Here is a 17,809-nt window from a genome sequence, read left to right as displayed (position 1 = left end):
AAAAGGCATCCCCCGGTGTTTAATTATATTTTTCAGTAGTATTAAGAATAAAAGAGGTACGCCATTACACTGAAGTGGTTATTGAGAGAAACAGAGTAATGGGGGAGGCAAAACAGACAAGGAGGAGAGAAACAGAAAAGACAAAAATTAAGTAAATTAAAGGACAGACGAAAGAGAATGCAGTAATCAGAATGAGAGGAAAGAAGAGAAGAGGGAAAACCAGAGTAAGACGTTAGGAATGTGCAGAGACGGGGAGAAAGAGAGAGTGAGCAGGAGAGAGAAAATAAAAAACTGAAGCAGAGAGAGAGAGAGAGAATAAAGACGCAGGAATGCAGACAGGTGGATTGAAAGAGTCGTAAAAAAAAAAGTGCTGTTGAGAAAGACAAAAATGGGGGATGGGAAAACAGAGAAGCACAAGTGAGGAGGAAAATATATAAAGTGTAAGAAGAGCTACAGGCGACAAGAGGGAAGAGGCAAGAGGGATAAAGGAAAAAATAACTATTCCCAGGAGAAAAAATGCCTTGATTCCTCCAGCAATACTTGACATACAGTAAAAATAGGAAATTGTAATGTGTTTATTTATGTTGGGTTTTATACTGAGAGGAAAAATAGGACAGTGTGTGTGTGTGTGTGTGTGTGTGTGTGTGTGTGTTTAATATGTCCGACTCTGGGCATAAGCTTCACAGCCTGCTACCAAGGCCCAGAAGTCCTCCTACATTCCATGCACCTCTACATGTCACCACTTCCTCGCTAACACCCACCGTCCATATTGAATACATGCTAGGGCTGTCTCATACAGGACTGGTGTATTGGTATTAGCGGGGGTATTTTTTCGACATGTCGGCGGGTCTTCTGGTAGATCAGTAAAGTCTGCATTTATTGAATTCAAATCCTTAAACTGTTCCCTACCCCGGCGGGGATTTGAACCAGGGTCCAGTAGGACCGGAGGCCACCTCTCTACCGACTGTGTGTGTGTGTGTGTGTGTGTGTGTGTGTGGCAGGCATCAGTGAAGTGTAGCTATATATGTTGGAAAGAGTTAGAAATGTTTGCCGTATGGACTCGTTCTTCCATTTTCTGCTTTTGTGGGAGTGGAAAAAAGTGTATGAGAGAGAGTGAGGGGGGGGGGAGAAAACAACCCGGAAGCCAGATGTAAATGACCATCAGCGTTCACAACAAACACGGATATATTGCCACTTTGTTTTCTCTGCTTCCAGCCGGTCAAATATTTGCATGTGTGGTTCCCGCTGACCTCCCTGAAAAAAAAAAAAAAAAAAAAAAAAGTGAAAAAGAAAAGAAAAATGTGGGAATAAAAAACCTGGGGGTGTGGGGGAGGGACTCAACGTAATCCCAGTCTGTTGTTAATTTTTGTTGTTAGTGTTTGTTCCTGCTTCCGTAATATAAAAACTTGTGATGATGATGAATGGATGAGTGATACTTTCCCGTGAGCTGAATTAAATCGTCTGGAGGAAGGAAGAATAAAACGATAATCCCAGTGTGTTGCCCCTTGTCATTCCCTCGACCTTTTTTCGTAACTGATACTGTGGACGGTGATGAATGGATCAGTGGTGACCGGATGACACCATAAACACCCTGAACTTTGTGTTAAGCATTACATCCTAACATCTCAGACTCCTGTGACTCACTCGAGCTTGAATAAAAATCGTCTACTGTTAGCTTGAGCAGAATACTGGAGTTATTTTTGCCTTGGATGGCTTAATGATACCAGTATTAACCTTCTTGATTGAAGTTGACTAAAGGTAGCTAACAAAAATGGAATTATAAAGTGCGTCACTAGGTTTTTTTTTTTTTTTTTTTTAAGTGTCCGACTCTGGGCAAAGGCTCAGGGCCTATTTCTTGGGGGCAGTTGCCTATCCCAAGGCCCAGTAGTCCTCCTACACCTCCACTTGTCACCACTTCGGCGCTAACACCCACCGTCCATATTGAATACATGCTAGGGCTGTCTCATACAGGACTGGTGTATTGGTATTAGCGGGGGTACTTTTACGACATGTCGGCGGGTCATCTAGTAGATCAGGAAAGTCTGCTTTGAGGAAATTCAAATCCTTAAACTGTTCCCTGCCCCAGCCGAGATTCGATCCTGGGTCCATTAGGACTGCAAGCCGCCTCTCTACCGATTCAGCCACCGCCTCAGGTTGGACATTAATCCCGGTTCCTTGTTTGTTTTCGTTCCCCTGACCTTCTTACACAATACCTGTGATGGCGATGAATGGAAGAGTGGCAACCGTACAATACTCTAAGCAGTTCCAGTTGTGTATTATACTGTATATTACAAAGTGATTACCAGTGTTGCTGCACTATAAATATTCCTATATTTACTTAGTTACACCCATGCTGGCGAAGCAAGAGTTGATGTAATGATTTGCTCGACGTGTGTGTGTGTGTGTGTGTGTGTGTGTGTGTGTGTGTGTGTGTGTGTGTGTGTGTGTGTGTGTGTGTGTAGTTAAGCTCGCCAACGCTTTGTTTAGAGCACGAACATAAAGGAACTTACTTTTATGCCAAAGACAGCGATAAGATTGGCAACCCCCCTAGTTGTTGACGTCATCATTGGAACATGTGGTAGAAAGTATAAAAAGTTCGACTTGTCTGCCTTGCTGCTAATTACAGTAAGTATAGTGGAGTGCAGTCTAAATATATCTTATTCTTACAGACGTCTGAAAAGTATCAAGAAAATAAGGATTGGGGAGTTGCATCATCTATTCGCTCTCTCAGTTTTAATACCACGATAGCCTTATATATTTGTAAGGCCAGACAGTGCCTTCAAAGGGACACCTGTTCTTGTTCATGTACTATTTGCGCTATTTTTACTTAGATCTTTTCTTTTTTATGCAAGCCAACACTCTACTTGGAATACGAATGCTGCAGTTCGATAAAAATTGGCACGAGCGTATGTATTGCCAAACCAAAATGATGCCCTGAAAGCGATTTTACGATTTTTTCCTTACTTTCTGCTTCTCACCGGCCACCACCTGGGAAACGAATTCCGTACCAAGCCCACATAATGGCTTTAGCGCGACTATTTTTGCTCTTGGTTTGTGACTTTCCTTGTGAAGGAATGGAGGAGGTTTAGGAAAAGGCTGGGAGGGAAAGAGAGGGAAATACTAGTGAAAGTTGACGATAAAAAGGAAGGAAGAGAGGGAAAGAGAAAGGACAGGAAGAGAGGGAGACGTAAAGATGGGAAGCGGAAAGGAGAGGGGGAAACATGAGACATGGGGGAGACGTGGAAGAGAAAGAAATAATGAGATGTCAGGGAAAGGGAGAGAGAGGAAGGGAGAATGAGGGAAGTGGGAGATGGGAGAGAAGTGGAAAAGGGGAGGGAAGCTGGAGATGAAGGGAAAGTGAGAGAGGAATAGGAAAGGAGAGTGAGGAAAATGAGAGATGGGAGAGGCGAAGGACGGAGAAGGAAGAATGTGAGAAACAGGAAAGCTATGGATAATGAGAGAGAGAGAGAGAGAGAGAGAGAGAGAGAGAAACAAGAGGTGGCTGTGGTGGGCAGGAGAGAAAAGAAAAAAATGAAAGGAAATCCGAGAAGCGCAAGTGAAGAGGAAAAAAATGTCGAGAAACAAGTGATACAGAAGAGAGAATAAACAAGAGACAAACAGATAGACAGATAAATAAATAAACAACCAAACAGATAGGCCTACATAGATAGATAGATATGGTATTTACATGGTGCATCACTGACTAATATATCATAGACACAGTAATGGATGATACTGGCGCCCATTTCTTTATTTTCGACTTTATTTCTTACTGAAAATAGGACAGTGTGTTGTGGAATTATGAGGCGGGGTGGTGAGATGATGACGTGTGTGTGTGTGTGTGTGTGTGTGTGTGTGTGTGTGTGTGTGTGTGTGTGTCAGTCAACATTGCATTTGTAAAGAGAGAGAGAGAGAGAGAGAGAGTAATGAGAACGCAAAAGAATTATGCTTAATATCCACCAGCCTAAGTCTTAAGTGCAAATAATATGCGATAAATGAGAGGAGTGATATCGAATATAAATCGGGCTGGACGAAAAAGACTTAGGGCAAACTTTTAGTGCATGAGACAGGAATTATGCAGAGGAGAGGAAAATATGAGCAAAGGTTAAAAGTAATAGAGGAAAACAGTTCACGAGAGAGAGAGAGAGAGAGAGAGAGAGAGAGAGAGAGAGAGAGAGAGAGAGAGAGAGAGAGAGAGAGAGAGAGAGAGATGAAGCAGCGACAAAACTCGTACAAACTGAAGAATCACTTATTAAAATATGAAGCAAAGCTGTAAAATTAAGAAGGAAAAAAAGTGTAAAATTTAAGAAAAGAGAGATTGAGAGAAGGAAGAGATTTTAGACATTCAAAAAGCGTCGAGTAAATGGTTCCACAAAATCTCCTGAGTGGAATGAAAGTGGATGAGGAGTGAATGGAGGAGGAAGGAAAATGATGTGATGGAAAGGGATATAACTTGAAGGTGGGAGAGATATGAAAGGGGAAGAAGGAAATTGGAGATATAAAGGAAGTGGGTGAGGGAGAGGTAAAGTGGGGGACAGGTAAAGAGAGGAGAAGTAAAGATAGAAAGCTGAGAGGAAAGGGAGAAGAGGGGAAAAATGGGAGAGACGTAGCAGAAAAATTAGATACTAGGGAGCAAGAAGGACAGGAAATGAGGGAGAAGGAAGTGGAGTGAGAGAGAAGTGGAAGAGGGAAAGGCAGCTGGAGACGAGTGGGAAGTGGAAGGGAGAAAAGAAAATCCAGGAGAGTGAGAAAAGTGGGAACTGGAAGAGAAGCGAATAACGGAGAGGGAAGACTGTTGAAAATGGAAAGAGAGAGAGAGAGAGAGAGAGAGAAGACAAGTTGTTTATGACGTGTGAGAGGACAAGTTGTTTATGACGTGTGAGAGGACAAGTTGTTTATGACGTGTGAGAGGATAAGTTGTTTATGACGTGTGAGAGGACAAGTTGTTTATGACGTGTGAGAGGACAAGTTGTTTATGACGTGTGAGAGGACAAGTTGTTTATGACGTGTGAGAAGGCAAGTTGTTTATGACGTGTGAGAGGACAAGTTGTTTATGACATGTGAGAGGACAAGTTGTTTAGGACCGAGGTAGAATGCAAAGGAGAACAGGAAGATGAAGGAGGATGTAAAAAAAGGGGATGGAAGAGGGACCATATAGAGACAGGGAGAGACAGAGGAGGCCAAGGAAGAGGAGGCAAAGGGGTTGCTTGAGAGATCCAGGTAATGCGACAGAATTAAGCAGCCCAAACGATTTTTCTTTGAAGTTGCTCTTCGCGGAACACAGACTTAGGGAGGATGAGAAACAGCACAGGGTTTGGATATTGTTACGGAACAGAGAGAGATAATGAACACTTCAAGTGAGAATACTAAAATCACTACTGTCCCGCAAAGTTCCAGGTTCATAATAAAAGACTTAGGGAAAATTACAAGTTAAAGTTTAATGCTCAAACTAACAACTAAACATTCAGGACTCATAAGGATAATGTAATGGAAAAACAGGTTACATATATGGTTAACTGCAATAGCCTCTATTAACACGAAATTAGCAAAAGTAAATTTATCTAAGTCAGCCCTGATAAAATGAGAAAACCGGATAATGCTCAGTTAATGCAAGATATAATATTATTACAGATACAAAATTTTACTAACTCTAGCTGACAATATGAATCACAAAAACTTTACAAGGCCTACGAATCAACGCCTCATGCTATACAGTACAAGAAAAAATGTAATAACACTTATACTTAAATTATACAGCAGCTAGATGGTTGGAGACTTCCTGAGCACTCACAAAGATAATAATATACTATACAGGGGAGGACAGAGATGTGAACAAAATGAGTAGATCTAAGTGGCAATTAATGCAGAGACTGAGCTCATTATACAGGGGGCCGGCAGAGCTTGATTCAACTTGCAAGAACGACGCGGAAATGAAGGAACAGGGGAGGAAGAGTTGACAGTCCTGCTCTGAACAAAAGAAAGAACGACTTACTCTACTATAAAGGGGAGAAGAGGGGAGTGAGGTAGAACACGCAAGCCTGGTCACTATGGAAGCCACGAGGCGAATCGTGATCAAACATGCAGCATACTGTACGTTAGAATTATACAAAGGATGATGAAATCATAGGCTATGTAACACCTCCCCACAGAGAAAAAGAATAAAATGATAATGCTGTAAACCCAAATTCAAGGCCAAAAGCTCTTTCTCAATAGCTGAGTATTTCTTTTGAGGTGGAGTGAACTTCTTACTGTAATAAGATACAGGGTGTTCAATACCCTGATCATCCTCTTGCAGCAAAACAGCCCCAGCTCCTGTATCACTTGCGTCAACAGCCATCTTAAAAGGCTTAGCAATATCTGGAGTACTGGGCACTGGCTGACTTAATAGGATAGCTTTAAGTTTACTGAAAGAGGATTCACAGTTATCGGTCCAGACAAATTTAACTCCCTTTTTCAGTAGGTCTGTAAGTGGTGATACAAGAATTGAAAAGTTAAGAACAAATCTCCTGTAATAACCTACCATTCCCAAAAATCTTTGAAGCTCTTTCCTCCTTATAGGTCTGGGAAGATCACTTATAACCTGAGCCTTAGCTCCTGGTATTGCAACGTGTCCATCACCAATTACGTACCCAAGGTACTGAACTTTAGCTTGACCAAACTCACACTTTGATAAATTAGCTACAAGATTAGCCTGAACCAAACGCTCAAGAAATTTACTGACATGGCATAGGTGATCTTTCCAGTTGTCACTGTAGATTAATACATCATCAATATAAACAACACACCCTGCCAAACCCTCTGTTACAACATTCATGAGCTTCTGAAGAGTGGCTGGTGCATTCTTCATACCATATGGCATTACAGAACATGCAAAAGTCTTTCCTAGTGTTACAAAACATGAGATCTCCCTAGCACGTTCAGTCATAGGTACTTGCCAGTATCCCTTTAACAAATCAAACTTACTTATCTACCTAGCCCTTCCGATCTTCTCTATGCAATCTTCCACGCGAGGGAGAGGGTAAGTGTCTGTTTTGGTTATCTGATTAACACGTCTGTAGTCGATGCAAAGCCACTGTGACCCACCTGGCTTAGGGACTAGAGTGACAGGAGAACTCCACTCGCTCTGACAGGGCTCAATCATCTTGTGGTCCAAGAAGTAGCCAAGCTCCTTCTGCATGAGAGGAACTTTCACTGGGTTCACACGGTAAGGAGGCAGTTTAAATGGCTTTGCGTCTCCAACACTGACATCATGCATCAACACAGTGGTTCTTCCTGGAGTGTCACGGAACACTTGCGGGTACTCCTGCAGTAATGCCGAAAACTCCTGCCTTTCCTCGGGAGTTAGATGAGAAAGCTTAGTCTGGAGATCATTCATGATATCAGGATTCTTCCCCAAACTATCACTCAGGCTCATGCTACATGGGAGAACTTCACTTTCAGACTCGGGTGGAACAGCTACAGTGCAGACTGGGTTATTTTCGTCCTGCCTGTGATATAACTTTAGCATGTTGGTGTGACAAAGTTGCTTGTTCTTTCTACGATCTGGTGTGGCTATGACATAGTTGACATCACTGAGTTTCTTCTCCACGAAATGAGGAACACTAAACTTGGCTTGAAGAGGTTGCCCATGCACCGGTAGCAGAATCAAAACCTGATCTCCTGGCTGAAAGTGGCGTAACCTGGACTTCTTATCATACCAAGTCTTCATCTTCTGAGCAGCTCCTAAATTCTCTCTCGCCAGCTGTAAAGCAGTGGACAGCCGTTCTTTGAACTTCATCACATACTCCAGCAGGTTGACGTCATCTTCCTCCGACAGCCAACATTCCTTGAGTAGCTTCAGGGGTCCTCTTACTTCATGGCCAAACAGTAGTTCAAAGGGTGAGAAGCCCAGTGATTCGTTTGGAGATTCTCTTGCGGCAAATACAACGAATGGAAGACCTTTATCCCAGTCTTTCTGATGTTCCAAACAGTATTTCCTGAGCATTGATTTGAGTGTTTGATGATATCTCTCCAACGCTCCTTGGGTCTGGGGATGGTAAGCTGAAGATGTGATCTGGGTGATGCCCAACTCTTTCAGAGACTGCTTGAAAACATTTGACATGAAATTACTTCCCCAGTCTGACTGTACCTCCTTGGGCAGACCAAACTCGGTGAAGAACCCTAGCATTTCCTTAACCACGTTCTTTGCTGAGATATTTCTAAGTGGAACGGCTTCAGGATAACGAGTAGCCATATCAATCAGGGTCAACACATAAGACAATCCTGGAGAAGTCTTAGGAAGAGGGCCCACAATATCCACCAACACACGGGTGAATGGCGCCTCAAAAGGAGGAATGGGAACTAGAGGTGCAACCTTTTCGGCCTGATTACACTTCCCCACAACTTGACAGGTGTGACAAGACTTACAATACCAGGAAACATCTCTGAAGATACCTGGCCAGTAGAAGTGTTTCAAAATGCGTGCCACAGTCTTCCTCACTCCAAGGTGTCCTGCCAAACTGGAATCATGAGCCACTCTAATGATATCCTTCCTACAAACACGAGGGATGACAACTTCATGTACAACCTCCCATTCACAGTCGGCTGATGCTGTTGGGGGTCTCCACTTTCTCATAAGTACTCCTGACTTTATATAATAACAAGTAGAAGCACCAACTGACTCTTCCTCACTGCAAGCAGAGTTAGCTAGACCTTTCAACTCAGGGTCAGCAACCTGCAACTCAACCAACTCTTGACGAGACAAATTATCAACACTACGGGGTACTGCCTCATCTGGTGAGTGGTCCAAATTAGCAAGAAAAGTGTCAGCTAGGATAACATCATCATCATCATTATCCTCTAAGTCACCAGTAACTTTAGACTTAGCCCTAGTGACAGCACATGCAGAGAACACATCAGGGATATCACAATCCTGGGTCGCAGTCACTGGTTCACTAGACAACTGAGGAGCTGGACACACTTGACTTCCACCAATATCATTTCTAAGTAAGAAAGTTACACCTGACATTAGGAATGTCTCAATCAACCCAACCATAACGGAACCATTAACAAAACCAGACTCTAAATTCATTCTGCACAGAGGGACAGAGAAGTAATTATTCCCTACACCTTGTAAGATTACAGTTTCATCAGAGGAATTAACATTAGAGCCTAGAACACTGGTCAGCATAAGGGATTGGCAAGCACCTGTATCCGATATATTTTAACTGATTTCCTGTCATTACTGTCCAGAGGACTGACAAAACCATCAGACAGGAAATTAGCACATGAACTCTTGAGAGTGTCACCCACGTTACTGCTCAAAAGAGGAGCTTCATCATGAGAATTTAATTTACCCCTCAAAGCAGGTTCAGTTAACTCGGTTAAAGAATTCTGGGAACTCTCAAGGGTGGACACTAGACCAATTGACTGAATATTTAAAGACTCCTTTTTGTTCACATCACGCTGTCTCCTGAAACATTTCTCCGTAGTATGACCAAGCTTACTACAATAAGTACATTTACTTTTCTGAAATCTAGAGGTGAAGCTGGTATTTACTTCCTGAGAAACATCATCTTTACTCTCTTTCCTGTTACCTGTACGCTGAGTAGAGGCAACGTACTTACTCTCAGCTTTCTTTTTTTCTTTAGAATATCTCTTATGAGTGAGAACATATTCATCAGCTACAACTGCAGCATCAGACAAATTATCTATTCTTTTCTCATCAAGATATAGGCTTACATCTTTATTAATACACCTTTTGAAGTCTTCCAGCAAAATCATCTGCTTAAATTTATCAAAATTAGAATTTACATTCTTAGAATTTAACCACTGCTCTAACAGATCTTCTTTGATTTTTGCATACTCAACATGGGATTGCTTATTTTGCTTATAAGTTTTCCTAAATTTTACTCTATAGGCTTCAGGAACAAGCTCATAGGCCTTAAGAATCAAGCTCTTAACTACATCATAATTATCAGATTGATCCTGAGGCAAAGATGCATAAGTTACTTGAGCTTTACCGGTGAGAACACTCTGTAGGAGTACTGGCCAATACTTTTTGGGCCAATTAAAACCTGTAGCTACCCTCTCAAACAACTGAAAATACTTTGTTAAATCAGATTCATTAAAAGGAGGGACAAGTTTAACATTTTTAGCCACATCAAAATCATCAGAGCTGGATGATCCAGTTCCACCTTGTTTCATGCGATACTCATGGTCTGCCTGAATCCTAGCAAGTTCAATTTGTGCCTGAGCCTGTGCCTGTGCCTGTGCCTCCTGAATACGAGCCTGAGACTCAGCCTCCTTAGCACGAGCCTGAAACTCAGCCTCCTTAGCACGAGCCTCCTGCAGGGCTAGCTGTAACTTAGCTATTTCAATCTGCGTTTGCTCATCTGGAGGAGTTACATTAAACAAGCTTTTATTAATCATGTCAACAATTTCATCTTTAGAATGATGAGAGCGAACAGCAATTCCCAGTTGTTGAGCAACAAGCTTAAGTTCATTCTTTGTTCTGTTTTCTACATCACACACTGTTTGCACATTTGACAAAAAATCTTTGGCTTCATCAAGAGTAGTAATAGCAGACATCATGAAAAATCACAGTCACAAAATATCAAGCAATATCCTTATGATAATATCCTGAATATCCTGGCAAGGTCGCCAAATTTATGTTACGGAACAGAGAGAGATAATGAACACTTCAAGTGAGAATACTAAAATCACTACTGTCCCGCAAAGTTCCAGGTTCATAACAAAAGACTTAGGGAAAATTACAAGTTAAAGTTTAATGCTCAAACTAACAACTAAACATTCAGGACTCATAAGGATAATGTAATGGCAAAACAGGTTACATATATGGTTAACTGCAATAGCCTCTATTAACACGAAATTAGCAAGAGTAAATTTATCTAAGTCAGCCCTGATAAAATGAGAAAACCGGATAATGCTCAGCTAATGCAAGATATAATATTATTACGGACAGAAAATATTACTAACTCTGGCTGACAATATGAATCACAAAAACTTTACCAGGTCTACGAATCAACGCCTCATGCTATACAGTACAAGAAAAAATGTAATAACACTTATACTTAAATTATACAGCAGCTAGATGGTTGGAGACTTCCTGAGCACTCACAAAGATAATAATATACTATACAGGGGAGGACAGAGATGTGAACAAAATGAGGAGTAGATCTAAGTGGCAATTAATGCAGAGACTGAGCTCATTATATAGGGGGCCGGCAGAGCTTGATTCAACTTGCAAGAACGACGCGGAAATGAAGGCACAGGGGAGGAAGAGTTGACAGTCCTGCTCTGAACAACAGAAAGAATGACTTACTCTACTATAAAGGGGAGAAGGGGGGAGTGAGGTAGAACACGCAAGCCTGGTCACTATGGAAGCCACGAGGCGAATCGTGATCAAACATGCAGCATACTATACGTTAGAATTATACAAAGGATGATGAAATCATAGGCTATGTAACAATATTGAGACATTAATTTGTAGTTCCCATTCGTGGGAAGGACAAGGAGAGTAAAGAGTCTTCCTAGTTTTCATAATCATCCTTTAATTAACAGAAAAAAAAAAGAGACAAGGGCCTTACTCTTGTGTACTGAAACCTCGTGTATATCCAAGTATCGTGAGCACCCAACTCGTGTGTACCAAAGTCTCGTGTGCACCCAAGCCTGGTGTGGATTTTATTCCTGTGTAGGTAAGTGTAGTGGGTAATCCTACACTGGGGCTCCAGCCAATCACAATAGTGTTATCATACAGCAAGCTAGTGACGTCATCCCGCCCCGCTCCCTCATTCCACACCTTTTATCGTCTCACCTGTTAATATCCCATCCAGGTATTAACTCAGCCATACCCACACTCCCTTCGCCTGCCTTCTGTCCTCAGGGTACGTCTCTCTCTCTCTTTCTCTCTCTCTCTCTCTCTCACACACACACACACACACACACACACACACACACACACACACACACACACACACACACAACTCAGGGATACGTCCCGAACCGTATTTTTGTATTAAAGACTTTGTTCTAGTCAGTTTTTTCTTTTTCACTTTTCGTGTATTACCGTATTCTTTCCTAATCATCTTCCCTTCTACATATTTTTCCCCTGCATTATGCTCTCTTCGTCGTCTTCTCCTCAGTTAAACTATTGTCTCTTCTTCTACTGCTACATTACCTATCCCACTGCTTTTAATGCATTATATCTTTTCTTCTCTTATTATTCTACCCTCTTCCAAATTACTCTCTCATCGTTTTCCATTCCTTGTCCTCTTTCTGTCTCCTTAATTTTCCTTTATAACTTTCTATCTTAATTGTATTTCCCTTATTTTCGTTCATCCTCCCATACATTATTCTGTCCATTTCCTCGTTACCCACAGCCAAGTTCATCCACCGTTTCTCTGCATAACGTCCAGTACTATTCCCTAATTAAACCCTGACCCCCGCCACGGTGTCACCATCGTATAATTTCACGATCGTATCCCGTTATTGGCTTTACTCTGTCATTCTGCACCAATCTGGACTTAATTGCCTGATCTAGGTCATTGTATCCACGAACGGTAATTTAGTATCTTTACTAGATTCTACTAATGCATTTGATATAGTAAGTGAATAAACAGTCGTAATTATTTCATGACGAATTTAAGCTACATCTGGCGATTTAAAAAAAAAAAAAGTTTCAGTCAACCCGTTTGCCTGACCAGTAATTTTTGACCCACTGCGCTGATAAAGTTTCTTAATTATAACTGGAGGTTGTGCTAACTTGGACAGAGGCAGTGAAACGTTTATAACTCTATCCTGGCTGGATCAACACCAATATTATATTCCCGCTGATGCCTCACGACGTTATTCACCTGAGAGTGTTATTGCCAGAAGGTCCTGGGGTTCTGCCAAGCCGTAATACAGGAATATCGGAAACGTGAATATATAGCGAACAAGACGGCCAGGTAACATTAAATCTGGACTACCTTGAAAGGATTGTAAGGTCAGTGTGGTGTGTGTAACTCAACCCACCTACCTACCGAACCATCTCAGTCAGCCCAGCTATCAATCACTTTATTTATTTGTATATCTATCTACATATCTGTCTAACAATCCGCCTGCCTGTGTCTGTGTTTGGGTTTGTTCGTCCGTGTGTCAGTCTATCTATATATCTATCTATATCCATCTCTCTGTCTGTGTCTGTCTTTATATATCTAATCCTCGATCTATGTACCTGTCTGTATCTATGTATTCTTGTACTTGCCTGTCTCCTTATCTCTGTGTCGATTTATTTGTCTGTCTATTTGTCTGCTTAGTAAGGCAGGATGGGCCATGAGGGGTGGATCATTATTTACCATGGGCGAAAGACGGACAATCTGAGGCAGAGAGAGAGAGAGAGAGAGAGAGAGAGAGAGAGAGAGAGAGAGAGACGTATTGGTACCTTTGAAACAGTTTGTCATAGGCAAAGGCAAAGTTATGTATGTGATGTCCGTTTTATGAGCCGAAAAGAGAGACGCGACGCAAAACAAGAACGCTCCTCCTATCCAACAATCCCTCCAATCGCGGCAGGAAAGGGGGGGGGAAGTGAGAACTTAAAGAGTGTACTGTAGTATAACGTTCATGGGAATATATTAGCAAATGGTGAATGGATGTATTAAACCTTAACAAATGGTGAATGGGTATAATATATCCATTCACCTTATGTAAATTGTAAAATAGGTCTCCATAACGCAGTAGGTAACCCCTTCAGCAAGACTACGTTGTTATTTACTCTTGCCACTGCTGAATGATTTAATTTATCTTAAGAGAGTCTCAGGTTATTGATGGATTTTATGAAGATTATTATTACAAGTGAATTGAAAAGTCTTCCCTAAGTCAAATTTTCCGTGTGAAGGTAGCAAAAATAATGGACAATATACGTCATCATGTGCAAGGATTAGATAAAAAAAAAATGACCTTGAACACTCAGATTGCTATGACTCAATTTCAGCTGAATACAGTAGTCTGGTGTTAGCTGAGATGGAATACTAGAGTTGCCCCGACCATCAAAGGATAATGGCCTTGGTATTATCACTGTCAGCCTCCCGTGCCTCACTCTCAGGTAAATAAAGTCATCTGGCTTTAAGTGAGATGAAATTCGAGACGATCTTGAGTAAGTCAACCCCTTCAACCCAAGGACGTCGTTTTACTTTCGTTCTTGCTGTCACCAGGCAGGTTAAGTCAGGTCAGAAGAAACTTTCCCAACAGGATGGTATAGACAAAGCCTTCATTATGGCCATCACTGCTGCACCCACTCCCACAGTTTAATAAAGACGTCTGTTGATAACCTTAGTATAGTGAAAAGTACAGGTGCTGACAAATGAAACAGAGACAATGTCTTAGCCCGGTCACACAAGAACTGGGTCATTTCTGGCTGATGGGTTACAGTGGTGTCAGTGGGGGAATGGTATCTGGTGAGGGTAAGTGGAGAGAAGGTGCAACCCTCCCCCCCCCACGGTAACTCGTCAGCCAGAAACGACCCAGGTTCAGTCTATGGCGGTGGGAAGAGGGAGTTAGGAGGATTGCCAGCTAAGTGGTCGTAAAAGATAAGAAGATATGAGCAGGATGTGGAGTTTATCCGGACAAGGAAGGTTCACGACTACAGCAGAGTACATGTCGCCTCCACTGCCATCATGTACTTATTTTATTACTGATACTTTCACACGAATTTATTGAACTTACTAGGGACTTTGGCCAGCATTCCCGTTGGTTAAGGAAGCCCCTAGCACCTCTTCCTTAGCGATTTATTTGAATACGACTGATTAATATAAATTTGTATGTTACTGATTCTGAAAGTTGTTGTAATGGAATTGTTTAAATGACACAAAAGAGCATAGTAAGGAGTACTGAGAGAGAGAAAGAAAAATAAAAAAAAAGCTTAAGAAGAGGTACTGGGGAGCTTCCGTAACCGAGGAGATTACGGACCTTTGTTAACTTGAGGAGTGAGTTACATATAGTTTGAAGTCCTTCACTGCCAGACACCCTTCCTAAGCCCAATAGAAGAAGGGACACACAGGTAATGCAACAACCGCGCCCTACAATTGATTTAAAGGCAGAATATTACACCTTGCCCTGTGACCTTGGCTTTCAGCTGATTGCTCTCCTAATCGACATACTACATTCATGCCTAACCCTTAACCCATCCACCAAGTTTAGTTCATATTGGATCCAAGCCGTTCAAGCTGACCTTGACCTTTGACCTTTCCCTGTGCCTGTTCTCGAAATCGAATTCCTTTCTTCATACCGTACCCCGTACCTGAAGACAGCGCCAGGTGTGAAAAAGGGAGGACGAAGACACGAAGATCCAAACAAGATAGAGAAATGAAAGACAATGCAACAAAAGAGGAGTAAAGAGGAAGAGAAAACGTGTGGGGATGAGAAAGAGCAACGAGGAAGATGGGGAGGAGAACAGGGAGACACGAAGATCCGACCGAGAGGAGGAGATGGAAGATAACAAAAGAAAGACGAAGATAGGAAAACAGTGAATGTGTGGGGTAGAGAAGAGGAAGAAAGGAATATTCGAGGAAGATAACGTTACAAAAAGCTGAGAGAGAGAGAGAGAGAGAGAGAGAGAGAGAGAGAGAGAGAGAGAGAAGGTGTGATGTTATGTATGTATGTGTTAGGGTGTATTGTTATGGTGATCCTTACGGGCAGGTGCAGACAGAAGTGAAACCGATGACCATTGTAGTTATAATGGTGTTGTCCCAGCCTTCGTTGTTATTGTGTGTGTTTGCATAGGTGTTTATGTGGGTGTGTAGGTGTGGCTGTTCTTGTGGGCCTGTTTGGGTGTGTGTATGTACGAGTAAATATATCGTATTTATATGGGTGTGTTTGTGTGGTTATCCATGTATGAATGTGTTTGTGTGGGTGTGTTTGTGTGTGTGTGTGTTTGTGTAGGTGTGTTTATGTGTATGTGCTTATGTGTGTGTGTGTGTGTGTGTGTGTGTGTGTGTGTGTGTGTGTGTGTGTGTGTGTGTGTGGGTGGGTGGGTGGGTGTGGGTGGGTGGGTGGATGTGTTGGTGTGTTTGTTTGGGTGTGTTTATGTGGGTGCGGTTGTGTAGTATTTGGTATACTATTAAGTTGCAAAGATTTCATCCGTTCCGCATCAACAAGAAACATCGCACTTATCCATTTGACATCCAGCTAACTCAGGTCTGCCTTGCTTCATTATCTGAGACACACTTTCCATTATTTCATCTTTATTTCTTTCACCTCTCAGCCAGGAACGTGAAGAGAAACTTTTTCATTTGGAATTCAGATACTGATTTTCCGTATGTCTGTTTTGAATCATTACCATCTGAGAAAGACACTGTTATTACTCCTCCTTCCATCTCTTTTAAATCATGAATATCTGAGAAAGACACCCTTTTATTTAGAATTCGTATATTAATCGTCCTGCCGTCTCTTTCCTGCCTTGAACATCAGAGACAAACACACCTTCATTTCCCATCCCACTAACTCAACATGCACAGCCTTCACCAAATACACCCTTGTTTATGCGTCTTGATTACAAACTCATTCCCCGTAACAAGTTTCCGGCCAACCGTCATAGCAATCTTGTTGTGGTATTATTCCGTCGCTGCTGGAGTCTCGTTAAAGACACACTAATCCTCAGACACAGGTCATTTTTGCATGTGCCATCTGGGAGCATATTTGCTGTGCTGATGCCACCAGCCAAGTGTTTCCATAACCAAGAGAAACAACCGATATTATATGGATGAAATATTAGAAACAACCACCATAGCCTCCAAAACCCCAAGATTTATTTTCAAGAATTATATTTCTAGCTGACTAATGCCAGATTTCCTTTACCCATCGCAAGAAACCCTATTAGCGACGAGATGCTGCCGACAAGCTGAAGCAGATCATAATGACTGGTGATAGCAAGACTAGAATAGAAAAGTAATCTTGCTGTTGTCAGAAAGTTAATAAATTTTGCTACATATCTGACTCAGTACAGAGTAACTTTTTTTTTTTTTTTTCAATGCCTGAAGATCAAAACTTATTTAAAACTTAAATGAAATTGTCTTATGATTTTTGTTTTGTTAGGCTAAACCCTCATGGCATCTGCCCCAAGTTTCACTTTAATTTATTTTTTGGTTAGTTTCATTCTTATTTACTTCTTTTTTGGTTAGCATAATAAACGGATAGCTTCGTTTTCGAGTATCTTGATTTAGGACAGCGCTATATCTGATAGCATCGTTTTCGGGGATTTACGTTTAGGACAGCTTAGCTCTGGTTCCTTATCTCATTCTAGTAGTTCAGTTACTCTTCTGCTGCAGTCATCTTCTCATTTTATGTTCTTATGTTTCAGGCCAGTGTCATTTGTGACACCGGGTTGGGAGACTCATTGCCTCTGTTGACACTGAGCAGGCAATCAGGATTGGTCCATTAGGAGGGATCTGATTGGTTCTCACTGCTCGAGGCTTCACTTCATTGCCGTCACCCACACACCCTGTACAGTCAAATACTCAGTCCGTCCGCCTCGCCCAGTGTTGCCAGGACAGTGGGTGCTTTTGGCGCCCAACCCTTCCCGAAATCCTGCCCATAAAGCGGCCAAACCGTCACTAGCCAAAGTAAGGTGGTGATTAATGGCCCTCTGATACTGTATGCGATTTCATCCAGCAACTGGACTTTTGAGTGCTGCACCGTTGATCACCACAGCTTTCATCCCATTCTATAGTCTTAGGGAATTTCAGAAAATTAGGCTACCAGTACAGTGCTAATGTCCAACACTGAAGGGCAATACAATTAGCACCAGAGTGATAATGACCACCCTGTACTGCCC

Source organism: Coenobita brevimanus, chromosome 63 (genome assembly GCF_032717465.1).
Source record: "Coenobita brevimanus isolate Jiangsu-jjx chromosome 63, ASM3271746v2, whole genome shotgun sequence".
Classification (NCBI taxonomy): Eukaryota; Metazoa; Arthropoda; class Malacostraca; order Decapoda; family Coenobitidae; genus Coenobita; species Coenobita brevimanus.
The sequence above is the reverse complement of the archived record's forward strand: the minus strand, read 5'-3'. Positions refer to the sequence as shown.